At 39.7% G+C, this 19265-nt stretch overlaps 1 protein-coding gene across 1 annotated transcript in view; it reads right to left on the reverse strand.

The window, feature by feature from the left end:
* The window catches only part of SLC6A1 (solute carrier family 6 member 1), a 121200-nt gene extending 108513 nt beyond the window's left edge, over positions 1-12687 (reverse strand). Inside the window, exon 1 of the mRNA XM_042452540.1 lies at positions 12522-12687. The gene's annotated coding sequence lies outside the window, so the exon portion shown is untranslated. The remainder of the gene's footprint in view (positions 1-12521) is intronic.
* Between the last annotated feature and the right edge of the window lie 6578 nt (positions 12688-19265).

A 19265-nucleotide genomic window follows, 5' to 3' on the forward strand; every position in this document is an offset into this window, starting at 1 on the left:
AATAGATCATTGTAAAGACCGAAAGGTACCAGCAGTCTTTTTAATCTTCTCTTTGGCGGTATCCAGACCAGCGCAAAGCTTTTCATGCTGCTTAGAACATAACCGTTATCTTAAGGGAAAAAAATTGTTAGGTAAGGCGTGTTACAGACCACCCTTTTGGGGCGGCCTGTATCTGGCCGTTTCCCCGCCGGATCGGGGCCTCAGCTGCCACAGCGGCAGCCTCTGAGGCCCCAATCCTCGGCTTTCCAGACCGCGGGGAAGCGACAAAAGGCCGCTTCCCCGTGGCCTGGAAAGGGGTGTCTTTGGGGCTTCATGCCCCAAGGACACCCGGTGGCAATGCAAGCTGGAAGGAGCTTCAAAATGGAGCTCCTTCCGGCTATGCAGGAAGGGCTCCCCAGGCACCCTTGCAAGGCGCCGGGATGTCACTTCTGCACCGCCCCATGTAGAATGGGCGCCGCCATTTTGTACATCCCCAGGACGTACTAGGGTTAGGGCGTCCAGAATAGACACCCTTTCCTAACCCTAGTACGTCCTGGGGAAGTACTTTATGCCCATCTGTAATGGGCCTATGTTTAGTGATACACCTTTTCCTGTTATCTCTGCAGATCAGATAACAACAATGTATGGCAAATCAAAGAGACCTAAAAATGTGCATAGGAGTGTTTCAAGCAGTGATCCTCAGTGTGGGAACAAAAGTGTCCCCTTTCACCGTTTCTGTTTTCTTCTGTGAAATGTCAGGGAGTATGGTGTTTATATGGCCACAATTAACTAAACAACATCTTTTTTTGGTGCCATATTAACCAGCCTGTCTGTTTCTGAAAAAGTGGATTTTTATTTCTTATCTATTCTGAACTTAAATATCTCATTTAAAAATAGATGTAAGTAATTTCAATTTTGACCCTGTTTTTCAACACTGTGTCTTACCAAAAGTTTCTCTCAGTTTAAATCAATACATCCAGAACTGGGCCTCATGAACATTTGTATACACATACTTGATTTTTATGTGAAAGAACAGAGAAAGAGAGAAAATGTGAAGGAGAAAATCCAACCTCTGTACACAAGGGAAGGCTTTGAGGTTTTTTTGGTTTTGTCCCTGTTCCCAGTTGAGACTGAGAATCCCACTAAGGATCATGAAGAATTGGGCAACACCTCCACTTCCTTTATCTGCCAAACAAATCCGATTAAATGGGCAGCTGGACAAAGGGGAATTAATTTGTATTCCTAAAAAGGACACAGAGGAAACCACATAGATTGTCAACCACCTTTAAGGAGGAATAGCATGTGGGTCAAACCAGGTCCTCCTCAGTAGTCTACTCTTGAGAACATTGAACCATTTAATGATTATTCATTCAATGCACCATCATTACGACTTTACATCACAGAAAGCATACTTTCACTAAAAACAAAATAATAGTCACTGCATATGTAAGACTTGGTTGTACATTATAATGATAATCTACTTTCTGCATGTCAGCATTTACTGTAGAAAGACTCCATTGTACACTTTGCTTGGAAACAGGAAAACACAGTAATATAGAATGATGGGAACATGGCAATTGAAAAAAATGTGATTGATAAGAAAAGGATGCTCAAGGTTATCAAAATGCATATTATTTCAGGCATCTTTCTAGTATCTCAGATACTAGAACTTAACTAAAATTTTATTTGGTATCAACATTACTATGTTTATAAAAAATATTCTAGTCCCATACTCACCAAAACAACCTGCATAAACATATTGAAATAATGATGAAATCATAATTTAAAACATTTTACTAGTCTCTTGCCAACATTTCCACTATATGTGATACGAATTAAAAGTTATATTTATCTATAAAATTATTTTTACTACAGCCTATGGTGGCTAAGGCTGATGGGAGCTGTAATTCAGCAACATCTGGAGGACAAGATTTGTACTGTAATACAGTAAATGACTTTTGCACAAATGGCTGTAACAAAATGGTCTGACTTGGGTGTATCTCAGGGTGTGAACCACAGTATTATCCTATGCATGTGTACTCAGAAATAAGTTAAATTAAATTCAGTTACACATAAATTAGGCACATGATTATAGTCTTAAACATCTTGGGGAAGAAGAAACATTGAACAGTGCACACTTAATATAAATCAGGGAAGGGCTATTTTGGCTCTCCAGGTTTTCTTGGAATACAGTTCTCACCACCTACAAGCATACACAATGGCAATGTATCATGGCAGTTGCACTCCAGAAACATCTGGAGGACAGTTACCCATCTCTGCCACAAACCATTGGGAATGCTAGTTCTAGCATGTTTTGAATAACTAACATTTTATTCTCCATTTCAGCCAATGTACTGGGAAACAAGGTAAAGTCAGGTGGTGTGAAAATAATACTAATATGTGACTATTCTGCAGTAATAAATATAATAATTACTCTTTATTGGGAACTTTATTTGTAAGTTAATGCTAAAGGAAATGTAGTAATTGTTTTATAATGAGATGCAATGGACTCGCAAAGAAATGTCACTGCATATCTGTTGCTTCTTTAAAATATTTTCCTCAGTGCTTCTTCTGTGTCATAATTCAAGTAGCAATAGATTTTATGACTCCTGAAACTAGGAATTTAGTTTATGTTAAGCAGCAAAAGATGGAATGAGTACCTTTTTAAAAAGCTGCTACATCAGTCTCATTACATTTTGATTTAACAAGTTAATTAAGAGAAAACAAAATTTGCCAGAACAAACGCATAATAATTAGCCTTTTTGAAAGGAAAATTAATTCTTTTCTTGACTGTTGTTTTTAAAATCTATTTTTGAAACATTCTTACATGCACTTAACTGGGAAGAAGTCATACTGAACTCAACTGAACTCACTTTCGAACCTACATGCTAGAATGGTATATGTTCTAAACTATACAAAATGTGCACTGTGTAAAATAAGTTTCATATGTAGCTTTAAAAAATGCATACCTCCTACAGAGCAAAGCACAGGAAATAGTGTGTTTGCATTTGCACATGGATGACTTTTTAGCTTGTCACAGAGTTTTAATTTGATTATATTTAGGGTTACAAGGTGAAATAAAGGACAGGGTTCCCATCCCTTCCATGACTGTGTAGAAAATGGAATTTCAACAAGTAACATTGTTGAAAGTCCCTCTTCTACATAACTGTTAAGGTACATGAACCCCTTCCTTTATTTCATCTGGCAACCCTAGTGATATGCCATTTAGTTCTATCTTGATGTAATGAAAGGCATGTCTTTCAATATTTTCTAACAGATCAGTAAATCTTTTAAATACTTATTTTACTCTTATGTAAATTATATCTGCTCTTTGTTCTGCTCTTTGAATGTTATTCAAAAAGACCAGGGGGGAAAAACCCCTAAATTTAAATAATCAGTTTTAAATTTACTAGAGGTGAGGATATTTATTTTTACAAGACTCTAGGTAGTGAATAAATTAGTAAAACTAATTTTATACTGGAAGAATGAAATAGATACTGCAGATCTACTTCTTCAAACAAAGGAAACACAATACATATGGCATATAAATAATCTTCCATTTAAATAATGGGAGTTCTCCATTTGTACTCATCATGTCCCTGAAATTTGTTTGAAAGGTTCTTCTTCTGGGGCAGATTTTAATGTATGTTGCATGAGGGAAGTCAGATCTGTCCAGATTGTGTCTGTTCCACTCATGAATGGGCATAGTTGGACAGAACTCAATATTTGTTTTCCACATCCATATCTATTCTATTTAGGGAACCAGTGTTTGTGTAACACATAATAAGCTATATGAGACACACATAGTATATTTGAACATTTGGACTATGTTGAACTATATCATTAGCATTAAATTATAAGAATGTTATCAATTTCAGTGAGAAGAACATCCACATGAAAGTGTAATATGAGTGTATATCTCACTGAGTTTGACAGAACTTACTTCTTGATAAGTGTGTTTAGGAGACATGGGCAAAGTGCAGTGCACAGGCCTCACATGACCCTTGGGATGCCTACATGTGTCCCACGAGACTCCCCAGAATCTCCTCAACCCTGAAAAAAAATGTTAAACACTTCAGACTGATTCCAGGGTAATGTTTTATCCCCAGACCTCTTAAAATCTGATATCAAAACTGCCTAAAGCTTCAACAGTTTGTTTCACTGAACCTTCCCACCTGCCCAAAAAAGACTGAAGGGAAAAGGAAAAAAATGGCCAAAATGGCAGCCGGAAGTGACATCACGTCAGGGGTGTTGAAATACACCATTGTGACCCACCAAGCAGCATAGTAAGGAAAAATCGCCCCAATGTATTTCCACTTGCCTACCCCTGGTGTACAGCATTACAATCTTAAATGTGCATCATAAAAATGAATAGCTATCATTAGTCCAGAGATTTATTTTTTAAAAATATATATATATTAGCTTCTCGGTGCCACTGACAGTCTTGCTATTAATAACTTTCTTATCAAGTTACACCTGTGTGTGGATGGGGGAGGAGTATTAAAATACCACTTATGAAAAAACTGCTAATCTTTTAAATCCCTTTAAGCATATTATAAATATAAAATTACAATTACCATGCCTTAATTAATATGATAGAGTTGAATTTCATTATACTTCCTAACTGAAGGCATTCCTGACTCAATGTGACATTTCATGTGTAGCAGCTGCCTAGCTTGCTTCTGATTTCAAACAAAATACATAAACATTTGATTTATCCAGGTTTTTTTTTTAAAAAAAATCACCCAAAACTTTGAAATTCTAATTTTGATTTGAATTTAGCCTACAGAAAAATGACAGCTCAAGAAAGGCTTGGAGATCTTTATTTCATGTAATGTATTTGGTTTTTATAAGCAAGTGTCCAGGATTTAAGTGACTTTTTATTTATTATAATTTTATTGTAACATTAAGGCAGTTGAGCTAACTAGAAATCAGATGCATTCCCTTGCTTGCTTTTCTGGACAAATTTATTGAAGGGAACATTTAAGACAGTTCAGACAATTTTCCTTTAAAATGTACTAATTCAGGTTGTAATCTATCAGCTAAAAAAAGCTTAAGTAGCTGAACATTTGCATCTATGTCTTCCTTAAGAGTATTTAAAGGCTTATATAATATAATAAGAGTGCACCTTGTCTGCAATCATTAGATCACTACAGTGCCACAAGACATTGTTATCTCATCTTTTGTTTTCTTAAACCATGGTTGCAAGTGACCTTGTCTTTCCAAAATGAATTTTGTCACAATAATGATTTTTTTTTCCATTTCCATTCTCCATGTAGTCATTTCCAATTCCAGAAGCCTCTACCAAGTTAACAATCATTAAGCATGCATGGACTTATTCCTGCCATACTAACTATTTAGGAAAAACCAGCAATGCTAAACCACTATGACACAGTTAGAGCAAATTAGAATTTACCTAAAATTCACAAAAGATCATAAGTGTCTCCCAAAGCTCATACTAATCTTTTGTGTTCAAGTTGCATTTTCAGGATCCGTAACACATTTTTAAAATCCAATAATAGAAATGGGGTAGTGTGGGGATTCTAGTGAAGGAAATCAAATAAATTAGATGTTAGCTATGTATTTAAGAGATATTTTAGATTACTTGATATGCAAATGTTAGGGGAATGAAACATTATCTACTGGGAGGCTTTAAAGCTTATTGTGTAGAGTTTGTTGCAGGTGGTTTTTTCAATGCTTTACATTTACAGAAACATGTATGCATCTTTGTAACATTATATAGAATTAAGTATGCATCCATTGCTTGTCACTCCTTAGTGAAGTATAATGTAACAAACTGAATAGCCTATGCATGTTGCATATCTATACATTTACCAAAGAAAACCACTCTTAATAATACAGCTGACAATTATTGGCTTCACATAAAACATATCTCCAATAAACCATGTAACTGATCATTAAAGAATGTAAAATATTAACCCCAATTATTTGCCTAATGTGTAATGAATGTGAGCTCCACTCTCTTCTCTGGAAAACTGCAAATTATAGCTGTACCACTTGTGTAGCACCTGACAGTGCAAACCTAAGCATGTCTATTCAGTTATAAGCCTCATCAAATTCCATGGGATTCCTGAGTAAGTGTATACAAGATTACAGCCTCACCTTGCACTTTCTACATAACAGTCTGCCTTCCATGTCTGCGGATATTTTATTCACAAATTCAAGCATCTACCATTTGAAAATATTTTTGAAAATGTATAAATTCCAAAAAGCAAACCTTCCTTTTGCCATTTTATATAAGGGCACCATGTCACCATGCCACTGTATTTAATGGGACTTGAGCATCCATGGATTTTGTTATCCATGGATGTCCTGGTACCAAACCCCAGTGGAAACCAAGGGTCCACTGTACTATATACTTCAATGAACCAAATATGATCATATACATCTTAACAATACACTTAAGCAGTCATATGATTCAATCTATTTTTTTTTTTTTTTTTGTTAACTGCCCTCAAGTCAACTTCAACCTCTGGTGATCCTGTGAATGAGACATCTCTAAATCACCCTATCCTTGATGACCGTGATCAGTTCTGTAGACTTAGAGCCATGTCCTCTGACTGAGTCTATCCCCCTGCAGGTGGCTTCCTCTCTTTCTACTGCCTTCTATCTTTCCAAACACTATTGCCTTTTCTAATGAGTCATGTCTTCCCATGATGTGCCCAAAATATGGCAGCCTCAATTTAGTAATCCTGGCTTCTATGAAGAGTTTAGATCTGATCTGTTCCATCACCCATTTGTTGGTCTTTTTAGCTATCCTAACAGCTACATCTTTAAATGGCTTTATCATCATCATCATTGTCATCATCACTATCAATATTATATGACCATCAAAATCACCAAAAGAGTCTAATAAACGATAGCCAATAATTCTGAGGAAATTATATAACTAAAAGTTCATTTTAAATGATTTGGGAAAATTGATACCATACAAAACTTTATACTTGGTTCTCAAATAACCTTTTACTACTGATCCACCTTATAGAAAACTTGCATTGCCAGAGGAGGTTCATAGTTCAGACCTGATTTGTGTAGCTTCCACTGGACTGTGCCTTGAATCTGTGGAAGTACATAGCTTGCTTCAACACAAGCCCAAGTGAAGTAAAATAAAGCTATACTGCAAAGAGGTCTGAAGTACAGAGCCGCAAAACTTGTCTGTACTAGTCCCTTACTGTGTGTCAGTTCCAATTTAAGGTGTCTGAGATTTGTACTTCATCCACCGTCACTGTCCATAAAACCTCAAAGAACCATGGTACATATGGAATGCTACAATCATTCATGTTAAAAATGGCCATGTTGAAGCAAATTACTGTATACATATTTGCTCACAATCAGTATATCTGAAAAATTCAGCATCATTAGTCCCCAGTGCCTACAGGAGGAGTCTTGTAGCACTGCCCCTTCATAATTCATATCCCCCTCCTTTCACCAGGTTCAAGTTATGATGTTCACAATCACTTCTCAATCAAGCTTATTTTGGTACATGAACTATCGATCCACATCTGTTTTGTTAATTCAACAGCAGAAGGATCATGAAACATGGAAAAATAAAATGTTAAAAAATGCTATTTGAAATAAACTGGGCAATAACAAAAGCGAAATCAATCCTAGACACTTTACAATCTGGAATAAGAAAGAAAAACTGAAAATAGAAAAAATTGATCGCTGGAAAAAGGAGGGAAGGCAGGAAATAGTATTTTGTTTTTGAGCCAATGAATTATTTCTCTTGTACAGGTGATAGTGTCCTTTCTTAAGATTAATCCCAAATGGGGTCATTATTTTAATATGGGAATACCAAAACAGTGTGTCAACAGCTACAATATGCTCTGTGCTTGACAGGCTTAAAGAGCATTTGACACAAGAAAATCACACTTTAGTAAAATATGTCCCTGTTTTAATTCTCTTGGTATGCAATGTCTTATGCCTACTTCAATTCTATAACCTCAGCACTAAATATGTCACTTGGCAGCAAATATTAGGTTTTACTGAAACTTATTCCCAAGCTAGTAAGAATGTTTCAACCACTACCTAGGGTATGTATGTGTATACACACACACACACACACACACACACACATATATACACATATATATTATTTTTTAAAAATTATATATTTTTAATGATAGACAAGTGACCAAGGTCTTTAATAATGTTATGTACATTATAGCCATATTTCAGTGTTTTAAAATACATATGTAATATTTTCAATAGTGTGACACACACCCTTTTCTTTAACTATGGTTAAAAGAAGACCAGTAATTTCTGAAAACACTGATAACTTAGTATTCTCTCATGATTGCTTATACAGTTTCCAATTTCTGCTTGTTTAAAATGATTTCTTTGCATTCACAATATTCTATTTTAATTAAAGGCTTAGAATTCTCCAAAAGTGCGCTCTCTCTCTCTCTCTCTCTCTCTCTCTCTATATATATATATATATATGGTGAAGATCATGCCACTCCACCTCCTTCAGAGACCACTGTGTCTTCTGTTCTTAAATATAAGAATGTATATACAGTATTTATTTCCACACTGGGTTCAGCCTTTTCTTTGAAATTTAGACCTATAGGACAGTCAGTCCCTCCGAGGAGAATGGAATTTTAAGGAGATGGGGCATATCCTTCAGAGCCCATTATTGTCCTGTTTTGATGATCAATGAAGTGGAAGAATGTGATGACATCATCTTCTTTGAGGTTAGTAATTCATCGCTTCTAGCTATCAAAAGCCACCCAATAAGATAAAACGAAAACAGTGGGGGAAAGGTCATGTTCGAATTAATGTTATGGTGAAGATGTATTTCGGTCTTTCACTCTAGAGTTTGAAGGACATATCATAGTCTCCTTCTGCATTTTCCAAATTCCTGCTGTAAATTTATTAGAAAATCAGAGAGACCTATTTGTTTTGTATTTCATTTCGGTCCAAAGTTAATGGGTGCCAACAGCAAGTGATTTATATCTCTGAATCAAAGCCTCTGAAATGCTTTGGCTATAACACCACATAGAATGTTCTTAAACCCCATCGACGTCAATAGGATTCAAACACCTATGGGTTTAGGATCATATTTTCATTCACTGGAATTTTATCCTAGAAATTAATCTAATAATCTAATAATAGTAATGCAATACAGGCACAATCCAGTTAAGCACTTTTTAGTCTCTATCTTTGCAGTGGAGAAAAAAAGATTTATGCTTAAAACAATATAACTGAAATCAATAAAATTCCACAATGATCTAAATCATTTTGTTTGTCTTAAAATAGGCATATAATGTCCTATAAGAGAATTCCAACAATATTTCCAATTACTCCTGAAATAAGAAAATTCTAGGGTACATCTTCCTTTTAAAAACCAGATTTGTCCATGAAAAAGAAGTTTGCCTTGCTTTAACTGGTAGCTATTTCCAGACATCGTAAATTGCACAGATTACATGCCCGCAATCTATTCCTGACCTGGTTTCCTTTAAAGTTCACTCTCTTCATCTGAGGATATTTAAATAAATTCCAATGCAGGAGAGCAAAGACAATAAGTAAGCAGAAATTACATTACGAACTAGTTCATGCATTATCCAGTTGCTCTTTTATAAACCGAAGTCTTAATGTAGTATCAGATATCAGTCATATTGATTTGAAACATCTCCCTTCTTCACATAAGTTATTTTGAAAAATTATTTTGTAAAATTACATATAATCCCATTTAAGTTGTCATTGGTATAAAAACATACGTTTAGACAGAAACTGTTAAGGAAATGCCAAATTTTCTGTGCTTCTCAGATCCTTGCTTTGTTAATATATGTATACTTTCCCCCTGTAGACTGTGCACTGTTTCACCAATGGACAGTGCATGTCCTTCATATCTACTTCTAAGTAAACCCAGCTTAGTCCAGTGGGGTACACTCCAAAGGAAATGGGTGGAAGAGCTGTACTTCAGTATATACGGCATAGGCATCAAATAGGCTGTTGACTATTTTAAGTAGACTTTACAAACAGAGCAAATAGCAAATAGAGCTGAGATACATCTTCTGTTCAATATACAGCAATACCTACAGATGAGCAATGTATATATTTTAAATTCCTAATATTTATCCTTCTTATTTAGTTGTATCTGAACTTTCCATTTATTCTGGAACATTGGAATCTTCAGTGAAGAAGTCAAATATCATGAATGAACAAATCACACACCGCTTTGTTTGCAATTGCAATGTGTCATTCACTGCCGTTTCAGTTGTAATTTCTGACTCACCACACAAAATGTTTAACGTTCTTAACATCCCGCTTTTAAAATGCTCAGGCCACATAGTTACCTTGCCACTGACTTCACATTATCTCTCTCTGTCCCAGAGCCAAGCAGAAGTAACAGCATGGATGAAAATGAAGAGGAGCAGACATCTAAATCATTGCTGGTTCTTGGAATGAGTTATTGATTTATTTATCTCTTTAGCAAACCCTTCTAGTATAAATGTAACAGTTTGCATAACACTGCCATGTTGTGAATAAGCCGTGCCCAGGCTGGAAGAGAACTGAAAGATTTCAAGCTAATGAGATTTGTAAAACAAAAATGCTTTATTTATTCTCTGAAGATGCCAGCCACAGATGCTGGCAAAACGTTGGGAATAAACTTTTCCAGAACATGGCCACATAGCCTGAAAAACCCACCAAAAAACCCAACAATGTTGTATTAGTTTACTTTGAAGTAAATCCCATTGAGTTCCATCAAGTTTAGTCTGAGTGAAATGTCCTGCTCGCTCCTTCAATAAGAACAATTTCTAAGACAAGCAAACGAAAGATCTCAGCTTTGCTGGGAGGCTTAAGATGGCTATGTCTACAGTTATATCTGCAACTCTGCACACTACTGGTAAATTTAGGTTAGGCTACAGTTCAATACCTTCACGAAATCTGCCTCTGGGGAAGGCATGTGTGTAATGCTGACATTGGGCAAATGCTTGTTGAGTGACTTTCCTTACCAAAGCTCTTGACTTTTGGAGCATCTCAAGCATTCTGTGTCATTTGGTATCATTGTGCTGGGAAGGCAACTTGGACAGAGAGTGCAAACAGAGGAGAAAATAGAAAGTGACCAACCATCCGACCAGAGAATAGACAAGAAAGCTTTGTCTATAGCTGGTTACACATCCTTCCCCCAACTTGTGCCTGGAAACAGGCAAACTATCAATACCAAGCCGTTCTCTTTGAATACACCAAAAACAACAGGAGAGCCAGGATCGCACCCTCACTTCCTTATGTTCTTAAACTGAGGCATTTCCCTCAACATTTATATCTCATGGAGTGTAAAGTACCAGGACAGAGTAGGGTTTCTCTTGCCTTGTTTTCACACTGAAGAAATAACCCGGTTTGGCACCGCTTTAACTGCCCTTTCTCAAGGCTATGTAATTCTGGGAGTGCAGTTGTTGTGGGGCCCAGAGCCCACAACAAACTCCAACTCCCAGAATTTCACAGCCTTGAGAAAGGGCAGTTAAAGCGGTGCCAAACCGGGTTATTTCTCCAGTGTGGATGCAGCCTTATTAAATCCTTGACTCTGGAACGCAAAACACTCCCTCTCCACGCTACACAACACCAAGTCTCCCAGGAAGCAAGAGTCCCCTCGAGTCAGATCGTATAAAAGGTGTAGGCTTCTCCAGATCTTGCAAAAATCCTCATCCAGATCAAGGGGCTCGGTTCAGTTGGTGGGTCTTCCGAAATCTTGCCTGCCCCCTCCTTGCCCTCTGCATCCCGAGAGGTGACACAGTACCAAGGGCAGGTGTCAGTGCATGGACCACGGGCAAGAAGGCTTTCTCCCAAGGGAGGGAGGCAGGGTCTTGGCACCGAAGTTAGAGCCCCAAGGGCCGGAGAGAAGCACCTGTGCAGGAGGGGAGGACCCAGGGAGAAACGCCTGGCACACGGCGGCAAAGAAGTCCCGACCCTGGCCTGGCCTGCCCGCCCCTTCCAGCCCCAGGGGGCCCTGGTCGCCCCCCTCGCCGGAGCAGACCGGGCGCTCGCCTTCCCTGGGCCCGGAGGGGCCCGGGGAAAAGGGGGAGCAACTGGAAACAGCAACGAGGGCAGAAGGAGCCTCTGGGGAGGGAAACAAGGGGGTGACAGCCAGAATGACAGCCCTCCAGAGTAGGGGACCCGCCTCAGGACGCCTGGCATCCTATATAGCACCCCATGCCCTGGAAACAGGAACCAATATATATATATATATATATATATATATATATATATATATATATATATATATATTTTGCAGGCAGTATATTGTACCATCTTGCACCCCATGCCCTGCAAAGAGGCACCTGTGGCACCTCATGTCTTGGAAAGAAGCACCCTCTTGCACCCCCCTCATTTCCTCCTGCTTCCCCCAAGCTGGAAGAGAAAGCGACCCCAGGGCTGAGGAGAGGGGCTCAGCCCCCCCTTTCTTCCCTCCCTCCCTCCCTCCTTCCCTCCCTCCCTCCCACCCGCCCCCTGCCCCCCCCTCCCCCCCCCCCCCAGAGACCCCTGCGCCCCTCTTTTCCCGCCCTCCGCCTCCGACCGACCTGCTGCTGCTGCTGCTCTTGCTCTCTCCCGCGCGACGGAGCTGCTCATTTAAAGCTGGGCGCCCGCTGCTCAGTGGCTGCTCCGCCGTAGACTCCCGGCTTCTGGGGCTCCTTCGCCTGCCTTGCCTTGCCTTGCCTTGCCTCCCTTTCCCTTCCCTTCCCACGCGCCACGACACAAAGGCGCTGTCCAGCCCGCCCGGGCCAGGAAAGAGCCCCGCCTCCCCAGCCCCAGCCCCCCCCCTCTTGAGCCCCACAGCTGCCCCAGTCCCTCAGGAGGAGGAGGAAGAGGAGGGTCCCATCCAGCCCCAGAGCAGCCCAAGGACCTAGAAGGCGCAGGGAAGGGGCTGGAATGTGGGATACCCTTCTAGAGGCAGGTCCCTCTGGGAGCCTCTCCCCAACCTCCCCTCTTTCTCTCTCTCTTTCTGGACAGTGTTGGACTGGGGGCTTTCATACAGTCCAAAGACAAAGTGGGGTTGGGGGGGGGGTTGGGGAGAGGTTCCCAGAGGGGCCTGAACCCTTCGGCCTCAGAAGAAAGGGCCCCAGTGGGAACCTCTCCCCAACTCTCCCTCCCACAGAAGAGGGTCCCCCTCCAGCCCCTTTCCTGTGCAGCAGCCCAACTCATCACCCTCTGATTATAAAAGCAACACAAAAACAAAAACCAAACAAAGACATCATGTGTGTCCAAATATGTGGGGGGTGTCGTATTGAGGATGGAGCAAGGTTGTTTTCTGCTGCTCCAGAGACTAAGACCAGCAACAATGGGTTCAAACGAGAAGTAAAGAGATTCTGCCTCCACTTGAGGAAGAACTTCCTGACAAGAAGAGCTCTTTGACACTGGAACGCACTGCCTCAGAGTGTGGTGGGGTCTCCTTCATTGGAGGCCTTCAAACAGGGGCCTAATAATGGCCCTCTGTTGGGAGTGGTTTAGTTGTGTCTCCTTCCTTGCATGGCAGGGGGCTTGACTGGATGGCCCTTGGGGTCTCTTCCAATTCTAGGATTCTATTATGATTCTATAATAACAACTGAGCGGCCATAAAAATGTCCAAGACAAAAGACAGCTCAGTGGCAGCAGAATGTTAGTTTCCCCCTTGACTGTCTCCTTTCAAATACCCTGGGCAACAGGGTTGAAGATGCTACTCCTGGGCCCCACAACAAACTCCAACTCCCAGAACTCCATAGCCTTGAGCCAGGGCAGTTAAAGCAGTGCCAAACTGGGTTATTTCTCCAGTGAGGATGCAGCCCTGGACAATGAACCACCTCCCACAACAGGATCTTGCCCTGGACAGAGAACTGCCTGGACAAAGCCTGAGAGATGGGTCATCTCTCTGAGCTTTGCTCACCAATGTTCCTTATGCAGCATCTGGGGGGGGGGGGGGGGGGGGGCAGAGTTTATCCTAATTATGTCCCCTTCATCATGTGGCCCCTTCTCATAATCTGTTGTCTGTGTGTGCATCTGAAGATGGGGGCCCAGGACAGAAAAGAGATTATCCTGATGTACCACCCAACCTGTCTCCTGTCCTTCTACCTGCGGTGGCTTCTAGGGCAGTGGGATTCCCCTTGGCTTGTCATGAGGGTAATTTCAGTATCCATCCTGGGACTGCTTGAAACTTCATGCCCTCTGGGGAAAGGGTGGATCTATCCCAAGAAATATCTGGCCCCATTCACGTCACAAACCAAGTCTCCTGACTGGCTTCTTAACCTGAACTTGGAAGTCTGAACACATTACCTGGTGTGGCTTAGACTCACTGGAACTCAGAGCCTTTGCAGTGATGCTATAGCAGTTAAGGGGTCTTCAGGAGTTTCCTGTTGCCTATAGAGGCAATGGTTGAGCTCTGGAATGGGGAATGGCCAGGGAAAGCAAACTCAATTGCGTCTGAGTATCCTTTCCCACAAAATAGAGACCAGCTAGTCCCCTGATTTATATAAGAGTTAACTGATGATGAAAGTAGTGTGACAGTGACCAAAGTGACAATAGTGGAAAAGTGGGAATCACTGATGGCGTGGGACTAGTATCATAGGAAGACCTAATCTGTGGTGATGTTGATAGCAGAAAGAAAATAGAAAGAAAACAACATGTTTTTTTTCTTTACTAGCATGAATGGTCAGGTGCCTATTACATTCTGTCTTATGGAAAGAACAAAGACCAAACAACATTTTACTGTGAATAATTTGCACATTTTTCCTGTCTATTATTTTGGGTGCTATAGTTGATTTAGTTTGATGGGGGTAATTTGCCCCCTACTTGTCCCCCAATAATGGATACTTTTCAATTTATGCAGCCCAAGGATGTGGAGAAGTGAGGTAGTACAGGAGTCTCCAAGGCCAGATCAACAACATGCAAGAATATTGAAAGAACACAGAATTAATCTCAGAAACATTGTCAATAATCTTTGAGAATTCCTGGAGGAAAAGGAGGAATCTCAACAGACTGGAGGAGGGAAATGTTGTCCCCATCTTCAAAAAGTGGGTGGGGAAAGAGGACCCAAACAATTACCACCTGGATAGAGAGCAGGAAAGATTCTAGAACAGAACTTTAAACAGACAGTCTGTAAACATTTACTAATAAATGCCGGCCCGTGATCACTAAAAGTCAGCATTACTTGCTCAAAAACAAGTCATGCCAGACCAAGCTTATCTCTCTCTCTCTCTCTTTATTTTTTTGATAAAATTACCAGCTTGGAAGATGATGGGAATGCTTTGGATGTAACATATTTTGATTTCATTAAGGCCTTTGTCAAGATTTCCCATGATATCCTTGCAAAACAGCTAATAAAATGTGGACTAGATAGTGCAACTGTTAGGTGGATTTGTAGTTGGTTGACTAATGAATCCAAAGGGAACTCAGCAATGGCTCCTCCTCATCCTGGAAAGAAATGACTAGAGATGTGCCACATGATTCTGTCTTGGGCCCAGTGCTATTCAACATCTTTATCAGTGACTTGGATGATGGAATAGAGAGCATCCTTATCAAATTTGCAGATGAAACTAAATTGCAAGGGGTAGCTAATAGCCCTGAGGACAGGATCAGACTTCAAAATGACCTTAACAGATTAGAAAGCTGGGCCAAAACTAATAAAATGAATTTCAGCAGGGAGAAATGTAGATTACTACACTTGGGCAGTAAAAATAAAATGTACAGATATAGGATGGAGGCCACCTGGCTTGACTGCAATACATGCACAAAGGATGCAGGTATCTTACTGGCCCATAGACTGAACATGAATCAGCAATATGATGCAACAGCTAAGATAGCCAATGCAAATCTAGGCTGCATCAATAGGAATAATAGTATCTAGATCAGGGAATAGTACTCTATTTTGCTCCATTAGACTTCACCTGGAATATTGTGTCCAGTTCTGGGCACCACAATACATGAAAGATGTGAGCAAGCTGGACCATGTCCAGAAGAAGGCAACCAAAATGGGGAAAGGTCTGGACAACATTCCCTATGAAAAGTGGCTTAGGGAACTGGGCATGTTTAGCCTGGAGAAGAGAAGGTTAAGGGGTGACATAATAGCCCTGGTTAAATATTTGAAGGGATGCAGTACTGAGGATGTAAGAAGCTTGTTTTTTGCTGCTCCAGAGACCAGCACAAAGAGCAATGTATTCAAGCTACAGGAAAAGGGATTCAACCTAAACATTAAGATGAACTTCATGATGGTAAGAGCTGTTTGAGAGTAGAACATGCTGCTTCTAAAAGTGGTCTCCTTTGGAGGTCTTTAAACAGGCTGGAAGGTCATCTGTCGGGAGTGCTTTGACTGTGTATTCCTGCATGGCAGGGGGTTGGATTGGATGCCCCTTGTGGTCTCTTTCAATTCTATGATTCTGTGATCAAGTATCACCTGGATCCTTCGCTTTCCTGGCTTTAAAAAGCAGATGAAGAGAGAATTATCTTTCTGAGTAAATAGAGCAATGAACACATCTTTGCTTCAACATGCAATATGGGACGTTTCATCATGCCTAAAGAAACAGTTGTAAGACTTCCGTTGAGCAGACATGTAAAGCACTATAGGTTTCGGAACTTACATATACAGCCAGAAGCAATATTAAATTTTAATATCCATCAGATTCTATGTGTAGTTCAATTCTAACCATAAGGTTGGATGTTGTTAGCTGTCATTTTCCTTGTAGATAGGCAATCATCTCTACGACAAGTTTTACTGCATATTGATATGCAGGCATATTTAAAAATAAGAAACAATGCAATCCTCTCTGTGTTTACTAACAGTTGCAAAGATATGTGCATTTTCTTAGGACTTACTGGGACTTGTTTCCATGTGGAGTGCAATACATAATATTGCACTCCATGCCTAATAATTTCTAGACCAATCCTTTCTTTAATGTGATGTCCTATAAATATTTTCAAAAGAATGTCTTTTTTTTAAAATCGTAATAATAATACTCAAACATCCTCATCATCACCATCACCATCATGGGACACACATGGGAAAGTAATATCAGAGTGTAATGAAAATGGCTAGAGTTATTAATGAGGAAGAACACACAATCTAGGAAAGGCTGCAACAGTTTGCCTTTGCCTGAGTCTACTAGGAAGGGCAAGATTCTGTCTCCTGTCCATTCCCCCTTCTGTGTTAATGGAATATAAAGCAGTTTTGTATTGAGTAAAGCTCACAGCAATTGAAATTTTCTAAAGATAAAGGAGGAGGTGAGAGGAAAACAGAGAAACAGCTGAAAAACTGGAATGGCAGGGGGTTATCTGCAACTCTCCCTGCCGAATTTGGACAGTCGAGCATGTAAGAAGGCTCTATCTCTTGTGCATACCAACCTAACAGATTATAATGATGGCAGTTGAGGAGCACAGATAATGTAAATCCCAATGTACAGGAATGATGTATGCCATATCAGCGGTCTAGCTATCTGTGGACTTCAGCATCCACAGATCATCCCTACATATTACTGTCAATAGCGGCATGTGCACACAGCTGCACCAATGTGGTCATGCAAATGTTGCTGCCCATTTATTATTATAGGCCATGAGCACTCATGTTTTTTCTTATATGTAAGAGTTCCCAAAACTAAACCCCTGTGGATGGGAAGGATGTGTAGTCATTCAAAGCAGTAGTCTTTAAACAGCCTAGGTCAAGATAATTTTAGATTTTAAAGATTAAGAATACTTTGAAGTCACGCCTCTGATGAGCTGATTTAGGCATCTGTGCTTCTAAAATGGAAGAGAGAAGAAATGATTCCATTTTCAGTGAGCCCTTGCTATCCACTGGGGGTTGGTTCCAGCACCCCAGTTGATAACAAAATCCTTGGATGCAAAAAATCCTTTAAATACAATGGCATAGTCAAATGATGTCTCTTACATAAAATAACAAAATCAAGGTTTGCTTATTGGAATGTATGTATTTTTTTAAAAAATTTATTCAAGCCATGGATGCTCTCTGTGGATAAAAAAAATCTGTGGATATGGAGAGCTGACTGTAAAAATCAAAGAATAAAAATTCCTTTGCAGTATGGCATTCAGCAACCAGCACTTACGTAAGCTTGAGCTGTTTTTTTCCTGATGACATTTATGTAGAATGGCTGTACCCTGAGCCCAACATTTGCCAGTTATGACTTCACAGTGTTGAAAATATGAACTGCTTTACTATCACTGGCCATGATCTCTGGATTTCTCTTGAAATGTGAAGACTAATGTTGGCAACTCTATGTTGTAAATTGGCAATATGAATGGGAAAGAAAAGAATATGTGCTGTTTTGCCATATGAGCCATATGTTCATTTTAAATCTTACTTATTTTTGTGCCGAGATGATACAAGAAAATTAGTAAGTAAGAATGTTTTTTTGGCTGACAGTTTTGTTACATTGAAGATATGTGTTATCTGAGTGAGCAGTCCTAAAACTGGGCTGCCATTTGGAAGCCTGGAGGGAGAAAAAGACAGTCACTGCATTAAGTGTAAAACAAATATTAATACTTGCTCAGATAGGTGTTGGCACAGTTGATGTCATTACATTCACACCAGCTTTTAATAGCATCCGGTACTATTGGGTGCGAAATCAGGATTTTAACATAGTTATCAACAACACCAGCATAGATTATCCCATAATCTAGCTTCTAAAATCATTGCAAACCATTGCAGTCCATTAGGAATGAGACTTTTTCCTCCTGCTTTTATTTTGAATGTTACAGACTTTGCTAATTAAACAGAAAAAAACACCAACTAACACAAGCAAGATAATGTCAGTAAGAAATAAGTGGTCACTGGAAATATGCTTATTGACACGGATCCCCATCACAGAGTTCAAAGGATTATGTTTAATAATACCACAGGTTGTAATTCTATATTTGTATTTCTGATTTCATGGCTCTCTGAAGATTAGCAGGCCTCCCCAGGTTTATATGTCATGTACTATATGACAATGAATTTCTGCTGAACCTTACAAATACTTAATCAGTAATGGTTTAGATCCAGAATTTTATGCCACTCATGGGAGCATCCTTAAGTGGCCTTCTGTTCATAACATTCCTACTTAGGAAAATTGAAAAGGCAACTTTCAAAGATTCCCCTTGCCTTCTACAAACCCCACCAGTACTTCAGGAAAAAATTAGGGAAATCAGTAAAGATCACCCCCTTCCAGTTCAACCAAAATAAAAATTTTGCTCTATCAAAGGACTCCTTCTGTTCATGCAAGTCTTTTATTGGACAAAATCCCAAGTTATCTCCATGAACTGGGACTTTACTATTCTGGTTTTACAACCTCCAACAAAGGTAAAACATT

This window comes from Sceloporus undulatus, chromosome 2 (assembly GCF_019175285.1).
Source record: "Sceloporus undulatus isolate JIND9_A2432 ecotype Alabama chromosome 2, SceUnd_v1.1, whole genome shotgun sequence".
Classification (NCBI taxonomy): Eukaryota; Metazoa; Chordata; class Lepidosauria; order Squamata; family Phrynosomatidae; genus Sceloporus; species Sceloporus undulatus.